Source organism: Peromyscus eremicus, chromosome 4 (assembly GCF_949786415.1).
Source record: "Peromyscus eremicus chromosome 4, PerEre_H2_v1, whole genome shotgun sequence".
In the NCBI taxonomy this organism is placed as follows: Eukaryota; Metazoa; Chordata; class Mammalia; order Rodentia; family Cricetidae; genus Peromyscus; species Peromyscus eremicus.
The window spans coordinates 38,280,520-38,301,907 of NC_081419.1; the positions used below are offsets into that span (position 1 = coordinate 38,280,520).

The following is a 21,388-nucleotide window of genomic DNA, read 5'->3' on the forward strand; positions in this document are numbered from 1 at the left end:
CAAGATGCCCCTAAAGTTGTGGATGCAGGCAGGTGTCCCGGACAGCAGTCTGTTCACTACTACCGAGCCCTGTGTATTGTCTGTTTGCCTGCTGACATCATCCAGCGTTGGAGCAGCTATGAAGTTGAATTTCTGGTGAAGAGTCGGACTGTGACAGAGCGGGGGCCATGGGCTTGGGGGCTGCTTGTCTAAGGCCTCGTGACTCCTTTCTTCCTCACTGATGTCATACCCTTCTCAGCTGATACTGAGAAGAAAAACAAGGGGTAGCTGGCCACGAGAGACTGGGATTCAGATGTGAGGAAAGCCCTTCCCGAGTGCATCCCTGGGGTCCTCACGGTTCTTTGATAGTCTTTTCAATTGGCTGAATATTTGCTTAGAAAAGGCAGGATAATTTGGGTTCCCATTGATCATGTGCCAATGAAAATTCTTCTCAATTACATGGGAACATATTCAGAGTTCATCTAGATTGTGCCCTGGGGCTATGAAATTAATTAGTTTCTGGTTTCCTAAATATTTGTGTTACTTGAAATGGCATATGCATTATTTCTGAGTCATCTAGTCGGTGTTTGAGATTTATGTATGGTAAAATTTAAGAGGGGAAACCCTGAGGCATTATATGTTAGGAATGGTGGTGTGAACTTGGTGAGTGTCCAGAATCTTTCATTGTTCCAGAACTTTCTTACTTTGGACAGCATTGTTTACAGTTCAGTCATTAGCTGGAACTTGGGAACGTGGTTTTTGTTTTTTTGTTTTTTTTTTGGTATGAAGTGATTTCCTGTGCCAAGGAATTTGACCTGTTTATCAGTATTTAGGGAAATTCCTGGAATGTCCTTTGCTTGCCCCTCTGCTGTATCTGTGTGTCAGATGTCTTTTCTTCCTTCAAATTGTGGTTCCCACAGGGCCTCTCTTGCTAGGTCACCCCGGTTGGAATGACTGTTCTGACAAATCGTGAACATCTTCTTTAACTCAGCTGTGTTAACTTGTCTTTTCACCCTGGGTTAGTGAGTTTATCAACAGAAACTTTTTGCTTTGCCAGATTTCAGACCCATGAACCTTCCTTCTCCCAGGGCCATGTGGGCCGGCCACCTTGTAAAATCCAGATTCAGCCAAGAAACCTGTTCTGTCAGTTTAACAAGGAAGCCCCGCCCCCGCCCCCAGCTCTGCTCCTGTTCCTCCTCTGCCACCAACCCCCAGGTGACAACTGATCATCCTGGCCGGACTTCAGCAAGAATCCTGTTAGCTCAATTCAGCCAGAGTCCCCTCCTCTTCCTGATGTTCCTCTGCAGTTTTGTGTCCCCCGACCTTCACCCTGTACCTCGGCTGTGCACCCCCACTTGGCTGTGCGACTTTCAGAGTTGAGCCTCGTCTTTCCTTGGCTGAAAAATTCTACTGCAGTGGTCCAGCACCCACTCCTGGATTAAGTGTGCCTTCCGACTCTTCCACAAGTATCACTGAATAGTGCTTTTTCTTTTTCTTTTTTTCTTTTTCTTTTTTCTTTTTTTGGTCTTTCGAGATGGTTTCTCTGTGTAGCTTTAAGCCTTTCCTGGAACTCACTTGGTAGTCCAGGCTGGCCTCGAACTCACAGAGATCCGCCTGCCTCTGCCTCCCAAGTGCTGAGATTAAAGGCGTGTGTCACCACCGCCCGGCTTATAGTGCTTTTTCTTAAACATTGTGCACTTCACGTAACTGATGCGTTAGGGCGAACACAATGTCTTAGCTGAGTATGTCATACCTATGTAAAACAGGGATAATTCGGGGCCTGTTTCTTCTTGAGGAACCTCAGTGGAAGGGAATGCCAAGTACAGAGACTCGACATGCTGAACCGTGTTCATCTCTACCATGCAGTTGCTCAGACAATGAATTGCTATTGCTTTTGCCCCAGGGCTGGGGATCGCCTGAGACTCTAGGGAATATGACATTTCAGACTTAATTCAGACATTACTGATGGCAACGTCAGTATCTGTTTGGTGGGACTTTCTGTAGCATTGGCAGGCAAGCCTGGGCAGTGTGATTGTCCTGAAGAATGCCAAGAGGATTCTCTTCATATGGACAGAGAAACCCTGACCACTTTGTCACATGTTCCTGGGCCAATATCAGATAGTTTTAGCTTTGAGAAAAACATTCTGAAGTTTTTTTCTGTTGTAAAAATGAAATTTATTTTTACGTCCTTTGGTTGGTCTTATGGACGGAAGGATGTAGCCGGACTCCTGGATATTTAGTCTTTTAATGGATTCGAGAAAATGCCTTCCATTTCATATGCTTTTGTTCAGCTGAGCAGATCCATGCCAGCAGAACTGCTCCTGTGCGCTGCCCAAGTCCACGTAGCAATTAGTGTCTCCCAGTGCTGATGTGGCATCATTATCTTAGTGATTTTACCTGAAAAAATTGAAGGCAGAGATGACTGCTTAAGAATGGCCTCAACTCACCAGACATGAAATCATATTTTCATAGATCCTAACACACATTTCTACTTAGAGCGCATTGGAAAAATATCCTGAGTGCTAGTGTCTTACATGCTTTTTCTTTTTTAAATTTTTAAAAAAGGTTGACATATGGCAGTGAACATACACTGGCTTTAAAAATACCCATCTATTTTAAAACTAGCACCGTTGCTGCTAAGGATACAGTAAGTACAGTGTATCCGCAGTTCTCGGAAGATAATGAGCCAGTCCATCCTCAGGTACCCATCTTTTCTCCCCTGTGGCCTGTGCTCCCCTGACTCGTTCAGGCCCAGCTTTCAAATCACCTTGCTGACTTTTGTTACAATTTGTCATGTTTTTTTTTTTTTTGTTGTTGTTGTTTTTTTTCCCTGAGACAGGGTTTCTCTGTGTAGCTTTGTGCCTTTCCTGGAACTCACTTGGTAGCCCAGGCTGGCCTCGAACTCACAGAGATCTGCCTGGCTCTGCCTCCCGAGTGCTGGGATTAAAGGCGTGCGCCACCACCGCCCAGCTCGATTTGTCATGTTTATCAAGTTGCTTTTAAAAGATACCAAGCCTTGGAATCAAGAGTTCGTGGCCAGCCTGGCTACACATAGCAAGATCTTGTCTCCACAAACAAAAAACCCTCAGGAGCTTGTGTAGAAACACTTCACTATTTGATGCTCACCAAACTTCAGGTGGTCAGTACACATGGTTGTACATTTTGCTTGGAAGGAGGAATGGCCAGATAACACAATTCTTGACTGATTTGTGGGCTGTGGCTCATGTATTGGCTGGATGGTCAAGAACTTGGAAAGAGCATGATTGTAAAATTGGTAAGAAAGGCATTCAAGGAATATGGTGGTTTGAATGAGAATGGCCCCCATAGGCTCATGTATTTGAATGGTTGGTTGCCAGTTGTTGTAACTGTTTGGAAAGGATTAGGAGGTGTGGCCTTGATGGCAGAGGTGTGTCACTGAGGATGAGCTTTGAGGTTTCAAAAGCCCACACCATTCCCCATTTGCTCTCTCTACTTCCTATTTGTTGATAAGCATGGGAGCTTTCAGCTACTTCTCCAGTGCCCATCTGCTGCCAGGCTTCCGACATCACGCTTATAACCCTCTGCACCTGTGAGTCCCAAATTTTAAACACTTTCTTTTATTAGTTGACTTAGTCACAGGGTTTTGTCACAGCAGTTGAAAAGTAAGACAAAGATGAGGTATGTTCAGTAATCAGGTAGATAAGATGTCTGTTCTGTGGACAGTCGGCCTCTTTCCGTGGCCATCTCTCCTTGCCCAGTGGGCCCACGAACAGAGTAGTCATGGTGGTGGGGATGAAAATCATGCGTGGACTCAACATGTGCTTCCACTCACTAAGGCTGACCTGGCTCCAGCTGCTGCTGAGTACCAGCTCTGCCAGCACAGAGACCAGCGCTGAGGCCCAGGTTTGGCACCATTCCCTGGGGAACGGTCGTGGATGAACTACGTCGGACCACTTCCTCTGTGGAAAGGGCCATGCTTTGTCCTTACTGGAATACATACTTTAAAAAACAAAGAAGAAACTCTCAGAGACTAGAAAGGACTCTTATTTCATCCTCAGTCAACTTACCTGTAATTAGACACCTTGAACAACACAACTTACATTAGTGAAAATGTGGATTAATACTGTAGGTGACTACCTAGATCCTGGGAACTGTGGGCAAGAGATAATATCATTGCAGCCAGGTTGCGTGGCTCATGCCACACGTGGAAGGCAGAGACAGGAGGACTGACACAGAAATTCAAAGCCAGCTTGGTGTCCATAAAGTTCAAGGCCAGCCAAGGCTACAGTGCAACACTCTATCCCAAACAAACAAACAATCAGAGGTGTCTTTCACCTTCTGTTGATGTAAACTTTGTATAGTTGAGTTATTCATTTTTATCACTTATTTTTGGAAGTACTGAGGATTGAACTCATGGACTCTTTCATGCTGGGCAAGTGTTCTGCCACTGAGCTATCTGTGCAACCCCCACTTTGTGTTCAGTTATTCACATTTACCCTTCTGCCACCGTCCTCTGTTTATTTGTATTTTATTCCACTGCCTGCTAGAACATTCCATTTCCTGGGTATGGTTTCACTTTTTAATGTTCTTCTAATGGGAAGATCCATTTTATGATAACCATAAACAAGGATCGACACCCAGTAAGATACTTCTGTGGTTGTTGTGAGCCTTATGGGACTAGGAATTCACTAATATCTATACTGTATCCTCCCCCCCATCCCCATCTTTCAGAGATGAGAAAACACCATTTCCTGTGGCTTCTTCATAGTAATGTCATTAGCTATTTCCTTATCTGCAGGCTCTTCCCCAGATTACTTTGGTTCCCTTGTCATTAGGCGTGGATGAGAAGTGGCCTTTTAAACACGGTAATGGAAACAGCAGAAATGATGACATGTGGCAGTACAGGTTAAACAGCCTTAATCTGAAACTCTAAAGTCTGAAATGCCCCAGTAACTGCAGTTTTGAGCATGTCCATGACGTCACACCCAACCTCATGTGATTGGTCATGGGCAAAAGTCAGGCACACTGGAAGTGAAGTGTTGCATGCCTTTCCTTCTGGGTATGCCTAGAGGATGGACTTGAGGGTAAATCAATTTCATGTGTGTCCCAGGCCCCCCCGTATCTCAGCACTTGTATTCACATAGTCTAAAACCTGAAACACTCTGGGTTCTGCATTCTATGGGTCTGAGGCCCCCCAAGTCTCAGCATCTGTATTTGCATATTCTAAAACCTGAAATACCTTGAGTTCTGCAAACCTTAGATTAGAGATCCTGCCCTGTATTGCCCTCCTTGTAATTTTGGCTAGAGTGGGGAGACCAGAGAGCACCGGCTGTTTCCAGTTCTGGCTTAACATTTGACATAATTGTTACGGTGCTTGTGCGAACTCCACTTGGTGTATGTCAGGGAGAACCCTGGCGAGCTGTGAAGTGGAACTCATCTTCCTTGTTTGATTCTTGGACCGTGAGTTCATGTCTGCCAAGGCTTCCCTAGCCTATCCTGCAAGAGTGTTTCTTAATTTGGAAATCTCATCCTTGAGAGAGAACTATTGCTGGCATTATAATATTTGCTAGTCATTATAATTTTTTTTTTGCTAGTCTGTGTGTGTGTGTGTGTGTGTGTGTGTGTGTGTGTGTGTACTGTTTATGTATTTGTATATGTGTATGTGTGTGTGTGCGCACATATAGAAGTCAGAGGTTGATATTGGGAATCTTCCCTGATTGCGTTTCCACCTATTTTATTTTTGAGATGGGATCTCACTATGTATTTCTGGCTGGCCTGGAACTTTCTATGTACATCATATTGGTCTTAAATTTTGGACATCTACCTGCCTCTGCCTCCTGACTGCCGGGATTAAAGACACACTCCACCACACCTGACTTTCCCACGTTACGTTTGGAGATAGATCCTCTCACCCAGAGCTTCCCTATTCTTCTAAGACAGGCTTGGCCATCAGCAAGATTCAAAGATTCTCCTTTCTCTCCTCCCCAGCATTAGGATCACAGGCACACACTGCCACGCCTAGCTTTTCTGTATGGGTGCTGGAACTCAAACTCCTGTCTTCTCGCGTGCATAGCAGAACCATCACTGATGGATCCATCTTCCCAGCCTCTCCCCCAGATCTGCCCCATGCAAACCTGAGACTCACAGGATGTAATTCTTCCCTGTTCTTTTGTTCCTGCTTTATATCTTATTGTAAGGTACTTCTAGTTTTCTTTATGCACGTGATATTTATTGTCAGCTGTTGTAGTATTCTATAATCGATTCCAAAACTCGTTTCCACTCAGATATTTGTATTGTTTTTCATTCAAAGAACTGGTAGCCATATGTGGTGTGCCATGCCTGTAATTCCAGGGCATGCAAGGGTGAGGCAGAAGCATTGCATTCAAAACAAACTGTGTAGCGTGACCTAAAATGTTTCCTGCTTTCGCTGGTAATTCCTGGTGTGAATCTTTGGCTGTGGTGTAATATGTATTGTAGTATGTATCATTTCCCATCTTGCCAAGAATAGCTGTGCATGCCAGTAAGCCCAGTGCATATGAGGTAGAGGTAGCCGAGTCAGATGTTCAAGGCCAGCCTGGGCTGCATCAGACCCTGCCTGTAAGCATATTGTTTAACAGTAAGTCTTTCATATTGATGTATAACCCATCTCCAGAACTCCTGATACTTTTTTTTTTCTGGTAAATTGTATGCACGCCTGCTATCTCCTCAAGGACAGTAGCTTCCCCTAGTGGAATTAGTCAATGAAATGGCCTGCATTGGTGAAGAATCTTGCTGCACACTGGCTAGTTGCTTTCCAGAAAGTAGTATTGAGTTGCTACTCTTCAGAGTTCACTGAGAGCTGTTTTGAAGTTAGCATCTTCAGGAAAACATCTAACTGGTTGCTGCTTTTAGGCATTCTGTCGGGGCTAGTTGTGCCTGCTGAGACCTTTAGAGAGGTGGAGGGTCTCTCTGTGACCCTCCTCTTTTGAACTCCCCATCTGTCTGGGCTTCTTAGACATTTCCATTTCCTTTCTGTACAGTGTCGGGGGCAGTATCACGGCTGAATCGGATCAAGTTCGTGTTTAGAAAAACATTCAGCTGGTGTCCAGTTACATCTGTAACTGCTTGCTGTCTTTGATGCTTGGAGAGGCTCGTAGAGATCGTGGAGGCTTCTGAGACTGTTAGAGTTGGGAGGGCTCTTAGAGCAGCTTCTGGCTCAGAATTCTTTGAAGAAAAGGAAGCAAAGATCCCGCAGTCATCATGGAACATGCCTGGAATTTGTACAAGTTACTGATCTGTCACTAGTACCGTTCTGCCTGGATACTGTGGACACAAGAGCTATAAATGAGAGATTGTATGTTCTGGTTTCACGTGTGGAGGAGAGCATAGGCCAGGCGTGGTGCATAGCATCTGTGAGGCTGCGTCTGGGGCTGGAGAATAAGGCAGGGAACACACAGTCCTTCCCCTGTAGCGATAGTTACTGGTACCCGCTGCTTTCCTTTGAGTGCTTAAGACCGGCCTTGAGCAAGGACACTGGTGACTGGAACAGTCTTTGTTTCCCTGGAAGTTGTATGATAACCTTCTCCAAGGAGTAGGCAGACAGTTGTCCCTTACCAACTGGGACACACGTGCTCTCGGTCATTCTCCTCTAAACACACAGAGCCAGGGTTTATTCCACTTTGAATTCGAGGGCCTTGAGTCCACTTACTTCTCTGTTCATGAGTCCTAGCTCACCCACGTGTCATTTGGCTACACCCAGAAATTGCTCCAGGAGTATCCAAGGAAATACCAGCTCTCTAGCCTTCTGCTGGAGCTGGGGCTTCAAGGCATAAGAGGAATGGCTTGAGTTTTGTTTCTTTAGGCCCCAGACTAATGCTAATATATACATAACGAGTTGCTAGCCACTGATGAAGAATATGTGATTACTGCATATAAGTCCTCTTTAACGAGAGTAAGCATTTCTATATTATCATTAATTTCTACTATTAGAGATACTAGTTGACAAAGAATTACCCATGCACAAAAGTATATGAAGTTGCCAGGCATGGTGACACACATCTGTGGTCTCAGCTACTTAGGAGGTTGAGACAGGAGGATTGCTTAAGGCCAGTCCAGGCAATACTGAGACCTTAAAAAGTGTGTGTGTGTGTGTGTGTGTGTGTGTGTGTGTGTGTATGTGTGTGTGTGTATGTGTGTGTGTGTGAGAGAGAGAGAGACAGAGACAGACAGAGGAGGATGTACTAGATGTCTAGTCCTTCTGTCCTTCCTAACGAACAATGACTTTTGTCTATTGCTTGTCTTTGTTGGGCTCTCCTGTGGAGTCCAGGATGGCCTCCAACTCCAGTCTTGCCTCAGCTCCTCCCAGGGGATGGCTGCCATGCACCACCACACACAGTTTTGTCTTCCTCTCCTGTGGTACACAAAACAACAGTCACTCACACATTCGCCGGCTTTCCCTACCGTTGGACAAGTAAGGGGTTAGCTAGAGAACGTTCCTGTCTAACAGCTAAAGGAATGTGCGCTAAAGGCGTGAGAGGAGAGTGGCTGGTACAAGGTTAGCATGGAGGGTGTGGCCGGTCCTTCCCAACTGTCTTGTCAGCGTGTTTCTTAGGAATGGCCACAGTTCTGTTTGTTTTAAGCTGTCAGTCATGAATGTTATAAAAAAACAAAACCTTTGTGGTCCATTTTCCACTTAATTAGGTTATAGTGTTTTATGACTCACTCACAGAAGTTTCTAATTTTCTAAAGTTAAATTGATACGTTTTCCGTTGTAATTTACCCGGTTGTGTTTTTTAAAAACAGATTTATTGAAATACAATTGCGTACTACATAATTTAGCTATTTAAAGTTTCCAGTGCAGTTTTTTTAGACGTTTTCACATGATTGCAACCATTGCTACAGTCTAATTTTAGAACATTTTTTAATCTTACCTAAAAAAGAAAACTCAAATAAACTTACATTCATTATTAATCATCCTACATTCCTCCCCATCCTTTGCTCCCCACTCCCAGCCCTAAGCAACTATGACTCCATTTTTCTATCTCTCTAGATTACCTATTGTGGGCACTCTGTACAATTAGCATCATAACAAGGTGTGATCTTCGGTGAGTGATTTTGTTGCTGTTTTTGGAACAAGCTTTGTAGTATGATTGACATCATTCAGTTTTGTTGCCATATAAAATCTTACAGTGCCTACTTACCTTTGCTTATCCATTGTGGACAATTGGTTGTATCCACTTTGGGTTATTATAAATACACACTGCTACAATTTCATATTTTAACTTTGATGTACATACATATTTTTATTTGTTCTTGCCTATATATGTAGTTTTAGCGCCAGTGGGTCTTAACTGGAGCTCTATGTTGAATGCTTTACTCTCTTGCTAACTTAATTTCTACAGTAACTGCTCCACTTGATGTTCCCACCAGTTGAGTCTAAGTAGACTTCTGGTATACCTACAGCCTCTCTAACCCTGTTCCTCTTCCTAATTCATTGTCCTAGTGCATAGAAACGAGTGTCTTGTATTTTATTGCATTTTTAATAGTCTGGATGTAAATTATTTATCAGCTACTTTATGTGCAAACCATTCTTCCATTCTGTGATTTCTTTTTCGTTATCACGGTAGTTTGTTTCAAACAGGAAAGGCTCTCTGTTGTCCAGCTTTTTACCTGCCTCTGACCTTTTGATGTCATGTCTTCACGACCATCACCTCGTCTAGCATCATGCTGTTTCTCTCTCAAGACTTCCATCGTTTTCACGTCCTCGTATTTAGATCTGTGGTCCATTTGGGGTTGGCCTGTGTGTAGTGTGAAGTGACATGGGCACCGCTTGTCCGTGAACTGTTTATTGAAAAGACCGCTCTTTCCTCCTTGGTTGGCCTTTGTTGACCACCGTTGCTTCATCAAACCAGCCCCTGCTCCCCGCCTCGCTTGGCTCACTCTCTTTTTTTATGCCTGAGGTCAGAATTTCTCAGAGCTGACTTGCGGTAAGGCTTTGATCTCACTCCATGAAGCTTCCCCTCCGTCTTCCCTTGTCACTGTGGGAGGAGTGGCCTCTGAGGGCAGCAGACGCCACACACCATATTTCCCTGCACCGAGCCTTGTGTTGCATCTCTGCCTCGACAGTGAATGCATGACTCCTTGGGAACAGGAGTCTTGTCTTTGGTTCTTGTTTGTCCGCCCCACCCCAAGGAGGCCCGAAACAGGATCCAGTCACTTTCTTAGTGCTGGTGATGAGACCCAGGTGTGAGAATTTTGGTAGTCTGCATTGACCAGCTAAATGTGATTGGTTGAAAATACTAGTGGACCCATAAGCAATTTAGAAGTAGTGGTACCTTGTATCCATAAGGCTGTGGACATAGCTTTTTGCCATGTCTACGGTAGACCACACACTTTATAGTGAAGGTCCAGCCCCTGCTTCAGGCCGGGCTGCTCGTAAGCTGTGAGCACAGAGGAATGTGTGCAAGCATGTCCGTTGGCAGGCTCTCGTGTTCCCGAGCCCTGGTCACACTCTTATTTTCTTGGGCTTTTCAAGGTTTTGCTGCCTGTTTCCTGCCGCCTGCCTGCAGTTAATGACAGCTGGAGGTTTTAGCCAGTCACACTTAGAGCAGTGTCAGCTGCACCCTGTGGCTCTGTCAGATGGCGGCTGGAACCCGCCCAGAGTCATGCTCAGAAATGAATGTTTTGCCTCAAAGAAAACAGGTGGGGGTGGGGACAGAGGGAATCTTTTTGATTATTGCTGATTCACAGCGAAACCCAGAACTCACAGAGGCCGGCCGAAGCTCTTCCGTCCATCTCTGTCATTAATGCGTGTTAGTGTGAGGTAGGAACAGACAGAGAGGCTGCGCTCTGGCTCGAATCCTCAGATCCGTTGTGAAATGTGGATGTTGGTAGGGGGTAGGAATGGCTGGCTGTGTTGAAGGCAGAGTAGCCAAAGATGTGCAAGGCCAGGAATTGGGAAATAAAGGTAACACAGAATGATGGTTCTTTTTTTTTTTTTTTTTTTTTTTTTAAGGAAAGAGACTATGGAGAAGAACATGTCTTCCCATGGTCTCCTCACACGGCTGTAGCAAAGCCAGCTCTAGTTTCTTCCCCTTGTCATATAAGGACACACAATACTGTCATGGGATATTAACAAGCCTCACAACCCACCTATTTTTTGTTGTTATTGGTGTTTTGGTTTTGTTGTTGTTGTTGTTATTGTTGTTTTGAGACAGGGTTTCTCTGTGTAGCCCTGGCTGTCCTGGAACTCACTTTGTAGACCAGGCTGGTCTTGAACTCATACAGATCTGCCTGCCTCTGTCTCCCGAGTGAGTGCTGGGATCAAAGGCGCAGGCCACCACTGCCTGGCTAGGCCCATCTATATTTAATTATCTTCCCAAAGCCGGTTTCCTAATGTCAGGGTCATCAGGGCTTACTGGAGACACAGCATGTGTTTGTGCCCCGCCCCCTCTGACCCCTGACCCCCGACCCCAGTTGAACCCAGTGCTTTATGCACACTGGGCAAGCACTCTGCCACTAAACTCTATCCTCTAGTCCCACTCAAGATTTTCTTCTTTCCTTTTCTTCTTGCACTGAACATGCGAGCCAGGACGTCAAACGTGCTAGGCAGGTGCTGTACCTCCGAGCTACATAACCAGCCCCATAACCTTCATTGTTCAGGACAGTGAGCGCTGAGCCCAGGAAGCCTCGCCGAGAGTCGCTGCTTATTTAGTCATTGGCACCATGGCTCCTGGCATCCTTTCTTTGTGTGAAGATGCCGGGATACAGAATTTAGGAAATGCTTCTCCGTGAAAATTTGATTTCCTTCATCAAAAAGCCTGCCTTGCTGATCACAGGTGCCAAGTGTTGGTAAACATGTCACCTTTGAAAAGGCCTAGGAGGATTAATTCCCCCACTGAAAGCCCTGGTCTGGGTAGTCTCCCTAACTGAGATGGGAAGGACCTCACTGGTGCAGTTGCACCGATTGCTCTAGTCACAGGCAGGCCAGACGTGGGTCCTCCCAGCACAATGTGCTAGGGCAGGGTGTAGGTGTTTCCTCATTAGGGAGATGGGGATCTGGTGCCTTTCTTTTTTTTTTTTTTTTTTTTCTTTTTTTTTTTTTTTTGGTTTTTCGAGACAGGGTTTCTCTGTGTAGCTTTGCGCCTTTCCTGGAACTCACTTGGTAGCCCAGGCTGGCCTCGAACTCACAGAGATCCGCCTGGCTCTGCCTCCCGAGTGCTGGGATTAAAGGCGTGCGCCACCACCGCCCGGCATCTGGTGCCTTTCTTACAGGTGTGATATTGAGTGTGTTTTCTTACATTTCCATGTTGAAATATTAAGCCCTGCATGTAGGGCCCCGCCCCCACTTTTCCCCCCAGGGTACTCTTGAGCAGGGAGAAGTGGGAAATATTTAGATAGAAATATAGAGAGAGACAGATAGAAACACAGGATAGCCTCGGGAGGGCCTAGATTAAAACCCACCAGCCCCTTTTGTCTCTGCTAAAGGGCTATTTATAGGAATGCCAAGGGGCGGAGCAAAATACCTCGCCCTACCACAGCCAAGTGCAGACCCTTTCCAATCACCTGGTAACCACGCACATGGTCAGTCTATCCCCTTATGCAGCCCTGCTGTGTAAAGCAAGCTCAGATCTCACTAGGAAACCTCTGGGACACCAACTCCTGCTGACCTGCCTTTAGGAAATAGGCTCTAGGGGGAGGGAGAGTGATTAAGGGTAGATGGGCTTGCCAGAGCAGAGACCCCATGGCAGTATTATGTGTCCTCATGTGACTAGGGAAAGAAAGGAAAGCTGGCTTTGCCACAGCCCTGTGAGGAGACCATGGGGAGACAGTCTCTAGTTAGTTCCTTGATCTTGGACTTTCCGCTCTCCAAACTACATAAAACAAATAGTTGAGTCTGCTCAGTGTGTGGTGTTTTTATTATAGCAGCCTGAGCCGACTGTACCACAGGACAAGCCACATTTAACCTAGATGGAGACTGATGGGTAGGGTGTGGTGATTGCCATTTCCTGGGGAACCGTGTGCTATGGAACCCATCTCCATCGTCCTGCGTTTGACCCAGTGGCCACCACTGCGCTCCCACAGGGTTGGTCTGCCTGAGCCTTCATCCTCAGCCAGATGCCCTCCAGTGGGATTCCACCCTCAGAGCTGTGTTTTCTGGCAAGCGTGTGTCATCTTGATGTGCAGCTCGGCCTCCTGCAAGGCTTTGTTCCCTGTGAATAGGGCATGAAAGCAGCATAGCCCAGCGGGTTCCAGTTCCAGCTCTCCCGCCAGCCGCCGGGGTCACCCATCTCCTGTCGCTTTGCACATGACTCACGTGACATGAGTAAAATGCTGTGTGTGGGCAGTCACCCAGTGAAGGAAGCTAGCTTTCAGAACTGGTGATTGGGGTGACAAGTCCTTCAAAAGCAAGGGTCTCGGCCGGAAAGGGAAATGTAGGTAAAGCAGAAAGTGGCCAGCGATGTCCTGCCTTGACAAATGATGACACTCCCCATATGTTCTCAGTGGAAGAGAGATGTGGGTGTTCAAGAAGATCGAGGGGACTGCATACTCTGCAATGATCTCTATTTGCTCACTAAGCAATGGAGTGCAGTCAAGAAGTCAGTAGCCTGGGGTTCAGAGCTGTGCGCAGGAGAAAGTCATGATGTTGTTCCGTAATGCAGGTGATCGATCAGGTCAGTCCTTGAGTGGAAGCCTTCATGTTCGTTTGAACATGGCTTACACTGCTCAGAGAAGGCACTCACTGACATACAATGCAGCTGTGATTTCTTCTGTCATTGACAGATGGAGTAGAGAGCTTGTACATCATACCAGAAACATGTAGCTTGTCCATCAGAGTCCTGCCATATACGGGGCTTGTGGAGGCAGAGCCTGACTGTGGGGCCAGCAGATGAGACTGCCATAGTTGACCATGTGCCCTCTTTTTCTTTATGGAGAAGAAGGTGCAGTAGGGCTGCAGATGAGGTCATTGTGTCCTGGTTACGACTCCGCCATAATGTTCGAGGGGGTTGTTTGACAAGACAGCAAGTACTAGGGATACTGCTGTTTAGGGCAGCACAATGTTTCTTGGGGACTCTGGATATAATAACACTTGTATGCCGGGAAGCTCCCCTTTGGGTCAATCAGAAAAAGACTGTGGACCCTAAGCTCTTTAGTAAAAATTCAGTAAGGGATTTCTTTCATTAAAGACATTTTGGTACAGTTTATATTTTTTCAGTGATTCAGTTTTTATTAGAGCCAAATGTATCCATTCTAAGACATGAACGAATATACATTCATGTATACATTAACATTTGCATGTGTGCATGCAAGAGATCCTTGGGATAAATGGATTTTTGTAAAGGTAGCAGTGAAATGTGAGTAGGTATAGTCTGTAGTAAGTGAACGTGAATTTTTGTAAACTGTCCCCACTTTTCTCTGTCTTAATAGAAAAATTCTACCCAGGCTTCATCCTGTCCAGGAAGACAGACCTGGGGCTCGGGTCCCAAGTCCTTGTTGTTGGTAGTGCTGTGTCTCTGCAACTTACTAGACTGACCTCTCTTGATACTTGGTCTCTTGTAGAGACATGATAATCAGCTGCTATCTATATCTTTGGGAGAATTATAGAGGCTGTTGATGAGGAACTGTCTCCAGAACACGCTGGAGAAAAGCTGCTGATGTCACATCAAACTGACTCCGACTTCTGAGCCCACGTCATTTGCTCCCTGTGGTCTCTGGCTTTTCACAGGCCGTTCTTTTTATTTTCTGAATTTTATATCTCTGACCCGGAGGATAGAGAAGGCAATACGGTTGAGATGCAGGGACTTCTAAAACTGAGCTGCTGTTTGTAAATGTTGATGGGCCTGTTCAGTGTGGATTTGTGCTTAAACATTCTGGCCACGGCTTTGGGAGTGAGTTGACCCATCCACCGCTTCTGTAGACAGGATCTGGCCAGATAACTGAGTGGTTTTCATTTCCTGCAGCATGTCTTGTTCCCAGCCCAGCGCCTTACTCTTGTTTGTTCTTCTTCCTGTGGCCGCTTTTATTGAAAGCCTTAAAGATGAAGCATTGGCAGCACAGGGAAGCAGGCATCTCATGAGCAACAAGCAGCTGCCAGGGTGCTCGGAAGGCCACCTGAGCCCTAGGAGAGTCTGTCCACTCATGGTACGCGTGGGCCACATCAGTGAAACCAACCCAGTTCCTGACGACCGATAGATACTTATTGGTTTGGGGTTTTACAGTGCACACTGTTTTGTATGACTTTTTTAAAAAATGTGTGTATGTGTATGAGTGTACACACACACACACACACACACACACACACACACACACACGTACCTGAAGAGACCAGCAGAGGGCATTGGCTACCCTGGAGCTGGAGTTACAGACTTCCCTGAGCTGCCTGAAGTGGAAACCTGAAGGGGACCTGAACTCCTGTGTTCGGACCACAGCAAGCGCTCTTAACTGCTGAGCCATCTCTCCAGCCCCATTTCCTTTTCTTACACTTTGTGGTGTTTTACTAAGCAATTTACTTTTGAAGAAGGGAAAACAAATTCTTGTCTCCTAAAAGCTACGAGCCACTTTGGTGAGTGAATCATGTTGGCCCTTCAATTTTCTGTGATAGACAGAAGGTGAAAAACAGTCCCGGGACTTTGCTCTGAAGTGAGGAGGAAGCTTGGAGCAGATTGCTGAGGAGAATCACACTTTTACTTGTGTTTTATCTCTTCATTATCTGTGTGGTTGACATCCCGTTTTGTTTCTTCCACCCAAGGAGATTCTTAGTCACTGTGTCTGTCTTTATAGGGAGTGCCCCAAAGGTCCCTTTCAGCCCCAGGATCCTTTTCATCACGAGAGGACACTGTGGGATAGAGGTGGCTCTCTCTCGGGCAGTGGGGTTTATTTTTCCGCATGGCCTCAGAGGCACTCTGAGTTATTTGAGTCGGTCTTTCACTCAGTGACTCCGTGAGCTTTTTGTAAACATTTGTTTCATGTGGGTTTTCTGAATGTTAGCTGTGTGGGCTCTGGGCGAGGGATGGGGGAGACAGAGGGAAATAAACACTTGGCCCTAAGCTCTTGGGAACACCCAGTTTAGTGAGGGAGACGGGTGATGGTGAAGACACGGGAGTGTCTGTACCGTGTTGTGACCTCGTGGGAAATAGGGAGAACTTGGTTGGAAGCAGGGATGGTTCCCTGTGTGTGTGGCTCCTGAGTGCTGGGATGAAAGGCGTGCACCACCACTGCCCTGTTCTACCACTGCTTGACTTCTCCATGGATTCTAGACCGTGACAGTTTCTCAGACTTCCCTTGTTTTGATGACCCGGTGATTTGGGTATGGTGTTTTGTAGGTTGCCTGTCTATTGGAATGTGTCTGATGTTTTTCTCACCATTGGCCAGAACTTAGGGATTTCAGGTAGAACTCAGAGAGCCGCGGTGGCTTATTTCAGCCCACGGAGTGGAAGGTACATACCAGAGTGTAACTCACCTCTGCCCATTGGTCTTGATCATCTGGCCAAGATTTTGATGTCCACTTTCTCCGTGGAAGTTACCTTGTCTCCTTCCCTGCCTGTTTCCATCAGCCACATAAGGAACACACTGTTCTCCGCATGGTCACTGTACACAGCTCACAGGTAACGGTGGGTGCCAAGCTTATGCTTCCGACAGTGGAGTATCTATGTAAATCTTTGCAGATTATCCTGTATCTTGAGAGTTGTGTCTTCTTATTCATCTATTCCAGTATGGATTTAAGTATGCAGGGACTTTCAGAGTGTCAGCTGTATAACTAGGAGTGCTCTGGCCTTTGTGCCTGCTTTGGTGCCTGGTTGGCGCCCTGTGAGACTGGGACCTGTTTATGGGCATGTGTCGTTCAGAATCTGTTCCATTAGGTTAGGTGTAAAATGGGCAGGAAGCTGTTGCCGCTGAGTTTGTTTATTCCTTAGTGTAAACTGCTAAGCATATATGTGTCACCTAGAACCTTAAAGAAAAAGCATCCTGGACTTGTCACTCCTTTGGTTGACAGTCATTTCTGCCTTGATGGTGAAGAAACGTCTCTGGCAAGCATGTGACTCGGGGCCTTTGTCTGAAACTGGCATCAATGCAGCGCCACCTTGTGGTAAATAATGAGTGTTTCAGGGACAATTTCTGTTCAGTTCTGTGACTTAACTAGTCAGGCAGCAAGTTTTTAAAAGAAAAAATAGTTTTGTTCTTCAAAGGATTCAAAGAACTGCTACTTTCGTTTTATACATTACCAGGTTTAGATGAAAAGATAGATACTTTAAAGTAACCAATTATAGTTGTTCTAAAAAGAAAAAGAAAGCAACTTGGACGGGGGAGATGGCTCAGTGGTGAACGGTGCTTTCTACTCAGTCTCGAGGCCCTGGGTTTGGATCCCAGCACCCATGTCTGGCAAATGCCTGTTAACTCCAGCTCCAACTCTGAGGGACCCAGTGGCCTCTTCTGGCCTCTGCATGTGCATGCATGTACACATGGGTACCTGTATGTGTACACACACACACACACACACACACACACACACACACACACACACCCTTTTTAAAAAGCATAGATGTTAGGTCAGGTGTTCTCAACCCCTATGTTAATCTCAGTCAGCTTTCATAGGAAGGTCAGATACATTGTAGCAGTTTTCACCCAATAAAAATCCCACAGGCACCTGGGCTGTGGTGTGTTCAAGGTGGGAATCCTTCTTTCTGTTGTGTCTTGAACCCAGAACTTTGACAGAGTCAGCCCCATTGCTGAGGGCGTTGCAGTGGTCTGGGTCACTGCCGGGGATAGGCACGCTGTTTGGACTCCAGAGTGACTTACGGCCCAGCCCAGCACATCACTGCAGGATGTCTGCAGGAGATGTTTCGGCAGGCAAGAAAGTGAGTGCCTTTCAGTGACCTCACCGGCAAGTGTGTTTGTGTGACACAAGCCCGGTCTGCGCTCAGCTTATCGAGCCTGTACAGTAAAGTCCTGACTGTGGAGATGACTTAGGCCAGCCAAGGGGCCTCCTTTCTTTAAACAGCAGCATACCAGGTGGAGAGACCACTTTAAGAAGAGCCTTTAATTTCTGAGCACAACATTTTATTTGCGTAGAACACATAAAATAAATCTTAAATTACTTTTCAGTATATCCTAGCTAACAATTTAAAGCATAGTTTTCATAGTCTTTAAATTTAGTTTTAAGTATTGCATTTATTAATTCATTTGCAATCATATTTAACATGAATTCCCTCTGAGGCTGAGAATCACACAATTCAGGTAGGACCCACAGGCTACTCAGCTATTCCGTTTACTACATTTCTTTTTTTAAAGACTGGTAATTCTCTACGAAATATATTCTCCAGTTCTGACAGTGGTGACAAGCTTATTCCTAAATGTAACACAATCGTGTTGATTCTTTGAGTTTCTTCCAGCTCCTCATTTGGTTCTAAACTTTGCTTAGGTTGTAGGACAGCTGATAAGCTCAACTCAGGAAAGGTGAGCATGGGGCCGAAAATGTGCGTTCTTAGGATTAAATTTGGCTTCGAGTTTGGAGCAAACACATAATAGTTGAAACAAGATATTTATCACCTTTCTTGTTAACAGTCCAGACTGCCCAGAGGTACCTTGGCCACTTGAAGTTGTCTCTCATGGGGGTTGGGGGCATTGGGTAAAGCAGAGCTCCCGTCTTGGTTCTGAAAAGTGTTTGTTTCCTGGGGCTGTAGTGGCCTGTTATCACCATTTGGTGGTTTCAGCTGTGGATGCCATCTCTGTGAGTCACAGGCCGAAGTCTATAGAGTCCTAGTCTGGGAGAACTCCTACCTTCTGCACCTTCTGGTGGTTCTAGATGTTTCTGCCTTGTCCCCACACTTCTCCACTTTCTAACCTCTTCTTTGCGTTACTGTCTTGTTGGCCCCTCTCTCCTACAAGGATACATGTATTTGGGTCCTGTCTGGATAATCTGAGATGGTCCCATCATCTTAAGATCCTTATCCTAATCATAAATCTCTACAGACCTCTAGAAATCAAGTGGCTACACATTCCAGGGAGTAGATCATGGACATGTCCCTGGGAACAATCGTCATTTTATCTTATGCATCTAGCACAACATTACCTGACGGCCTCATGAAAACTTTGCTTAATTAATTTTCATACATGTCCACATCTCTTGCCAAAGGAAACAGAGACAAGAAAAATGGGGGCATCTCTCAGGTCCTCAGCTGCAACAAATGCATAGAAATTGAATAAATGCCACCACCATGAAGATGGAGACCAGTTCCTTCATCCCCATATATCCATCCCAATGTACTCATACTGCTCCGTTCAGTCAGCCATACTCCGAAGCTCTGGCAGCATGTAGTCTTCCTCCAAACCCAGAACTTTTCAGAGTGTGATGTGCAGAGTCATCTATTACCCAGTCCTTTTGAGTCCAGCTCCTTGGCTGGGTGCACTTGAGATTCATACATGTTATAGTGGATATCAATAAACCTACATGTTTCAGAATTGTCCACTGCATGCATATGGCACTGTTTGCCCATTTGCCTGTTGGAAGACACTTGGCTGCTAGTTCCCAGTTTGGGATGATTATAAATAAAGTTGTTATAACTGTGTGCACACCGGCTTTTGTATAAATCTGTTTCTTTCTCTTGGATCAGTACTTGGGAGTGGGTTTGGCAGGATCAGACCGTATGTATAATTTTGTATGACAGTGTCAACTGTTTTCCAAAGGGCTTAAACATTTGGTAGTCTCACCAGTGAAATGGGCGCTTGGTTGTGCTGCATCCTCAGCTGCTGCTTGTTCTGTGTGCTTGGAAGTGTTAGCTGTTCTGTGGGGTGTACACATCCTCCGGGAAGGACTTACATGTCTGTGGTGGTCTCAGTGTAATCCAGGTAGGCTTAGAAGGCTTTATTAACAAGTCCCATTATCTCTGCAGTTTTGAGGCAGGATTTTATGTAGCCCAGACAACAGTGACCTTGAACTCTCTAGCCTCCTGCCTCTACCTTCCAAGTTTTAGGAGTTCAGGCTAGGGCGACTGCATCTTATTTTATATGGTGCTAGGGATCGAACCCAAGGCTTTACGCATGCTAGCCAGGCACTTTGCCAATTAAGATACATCTCCAGCTCTCAGATTGTAACTAAGACTTATAATTAATCTTCTTTCTAATCTAATTATACCTGTACATTTTTTTACTTAACGGTTTTTCATAATCATCTCTCTGCAAACGTGGTTAAACTGTGCATCCTACCCTAGATGTCAGTACCCAGAGGTTAGGTAGAGGAGCTGAGGTAGGTCTGACCGAATGAGATGCAGATAATTCTGAGAATGAGGCTGAAGAATAACATATGTGTTTCTTTGATGTGGCCATCTCTTTGCAATGTAGGATATGAAGGTTCCTGTATATGGTGAGAGGTGGTGGAGTATGTGTGCATACATGCTCGTCACAAATAAAGCCAAGGAGGATGGGCTAGAGCTACCTGGTCACCGAGGACTGAGAATAAAATGCAGGATTGCTCTGTCCCGTTCCTGGATCCTTTGAGTGGAGTGGGACACCTGCCCTTCCTCTGCCTCTTCCTTCACTTCAAGTCTCCTGCCTGACAGAAGGGCGGAAGATTAGCAGAGATGTGCTGTAGCCATTGAACTAAATGAAAGTTTGAGGAAATGTTTGCATATTTAATCTTTTATGAGACGATAGTGCTTTTTAGCAATTAAGTAAAATTCATTTGAAAACCTCCTCTCATTAGAGTCGATATCTGTGGAAAGACAAGACCTTCTTCTACTTCCCCCCCCCCCCCAAGGATTCTCTATAGTGCTACTACCCCCCCCACCTCACCTTCAGGTGCAGCTCAGGAGGTCCCTCTCCCTCTTCTGATGCCTCTGCGTTCCCTGGTGACAGTACTGTGCCAGGGCAGGCAGCTGTCTGTCTCGTCCTTCAACTTGATTGTAAGCTTCCTTAGGAAGTGGGCAAGGTCTCAGATAGGCATTCCAGCTGGGCTAAGCCAGTGGGTTGGAGTGGGTGGGGCGGGGCTGAGAATGTGCATCCTGGCAAGTCTAGGAGACGGCACTGGGGAATCTAATGCCCGGAACCCACAGGGAAAGCGGATTCCCTAGGGTCCTGCTTCTCTACTTCTGTATTCAGCTGCTTCAGGCAATGCAGGGTCATTTCCTGCTGTGGGAAGAAGGGCAGAGCCATCCCCTTCACTCCGACTGTTTCTCTGTCTCTTCCGGAAACTGGGAAATGACCTTTCCCAGAAGGAAGCAGCTCTTTCTTCCAGGACCATCACAAAATAATGTCGGTACCTCTCAGCTTTAGTTACAAATGGTTCGCAGCAGATGACTACACCGAATCTGAAATCCCTTGAAGTTTTTAGTGTTTGGAATATTTATTTATACGTACAATAAGATATCACAGGGGTGGGACCAAGTCTAACCATAAAATTAATATTTATCTAAATTATATAAAAATTTATATAAACTACACATACATGACTTGAAAG

At 45.7% G+C, this 21,388-nt stretch overlaps 1 protein-coding gene across 1 annotated transcript in view; it reads left to right on the forward strand.

The window, feature by feature from the left end:
* Tanc1 (tetratricopeptide repeat, ankyrin repeat and coiled-coil containing 1) overlaps window positions 1-21,388 on the forward strand; it is a 191,404-nt gene that overhangs the window by 76,493 nt on the left and 93,523 nt on the right. The gene's annotated exons all lie outside the window — the stretch shown is intronic.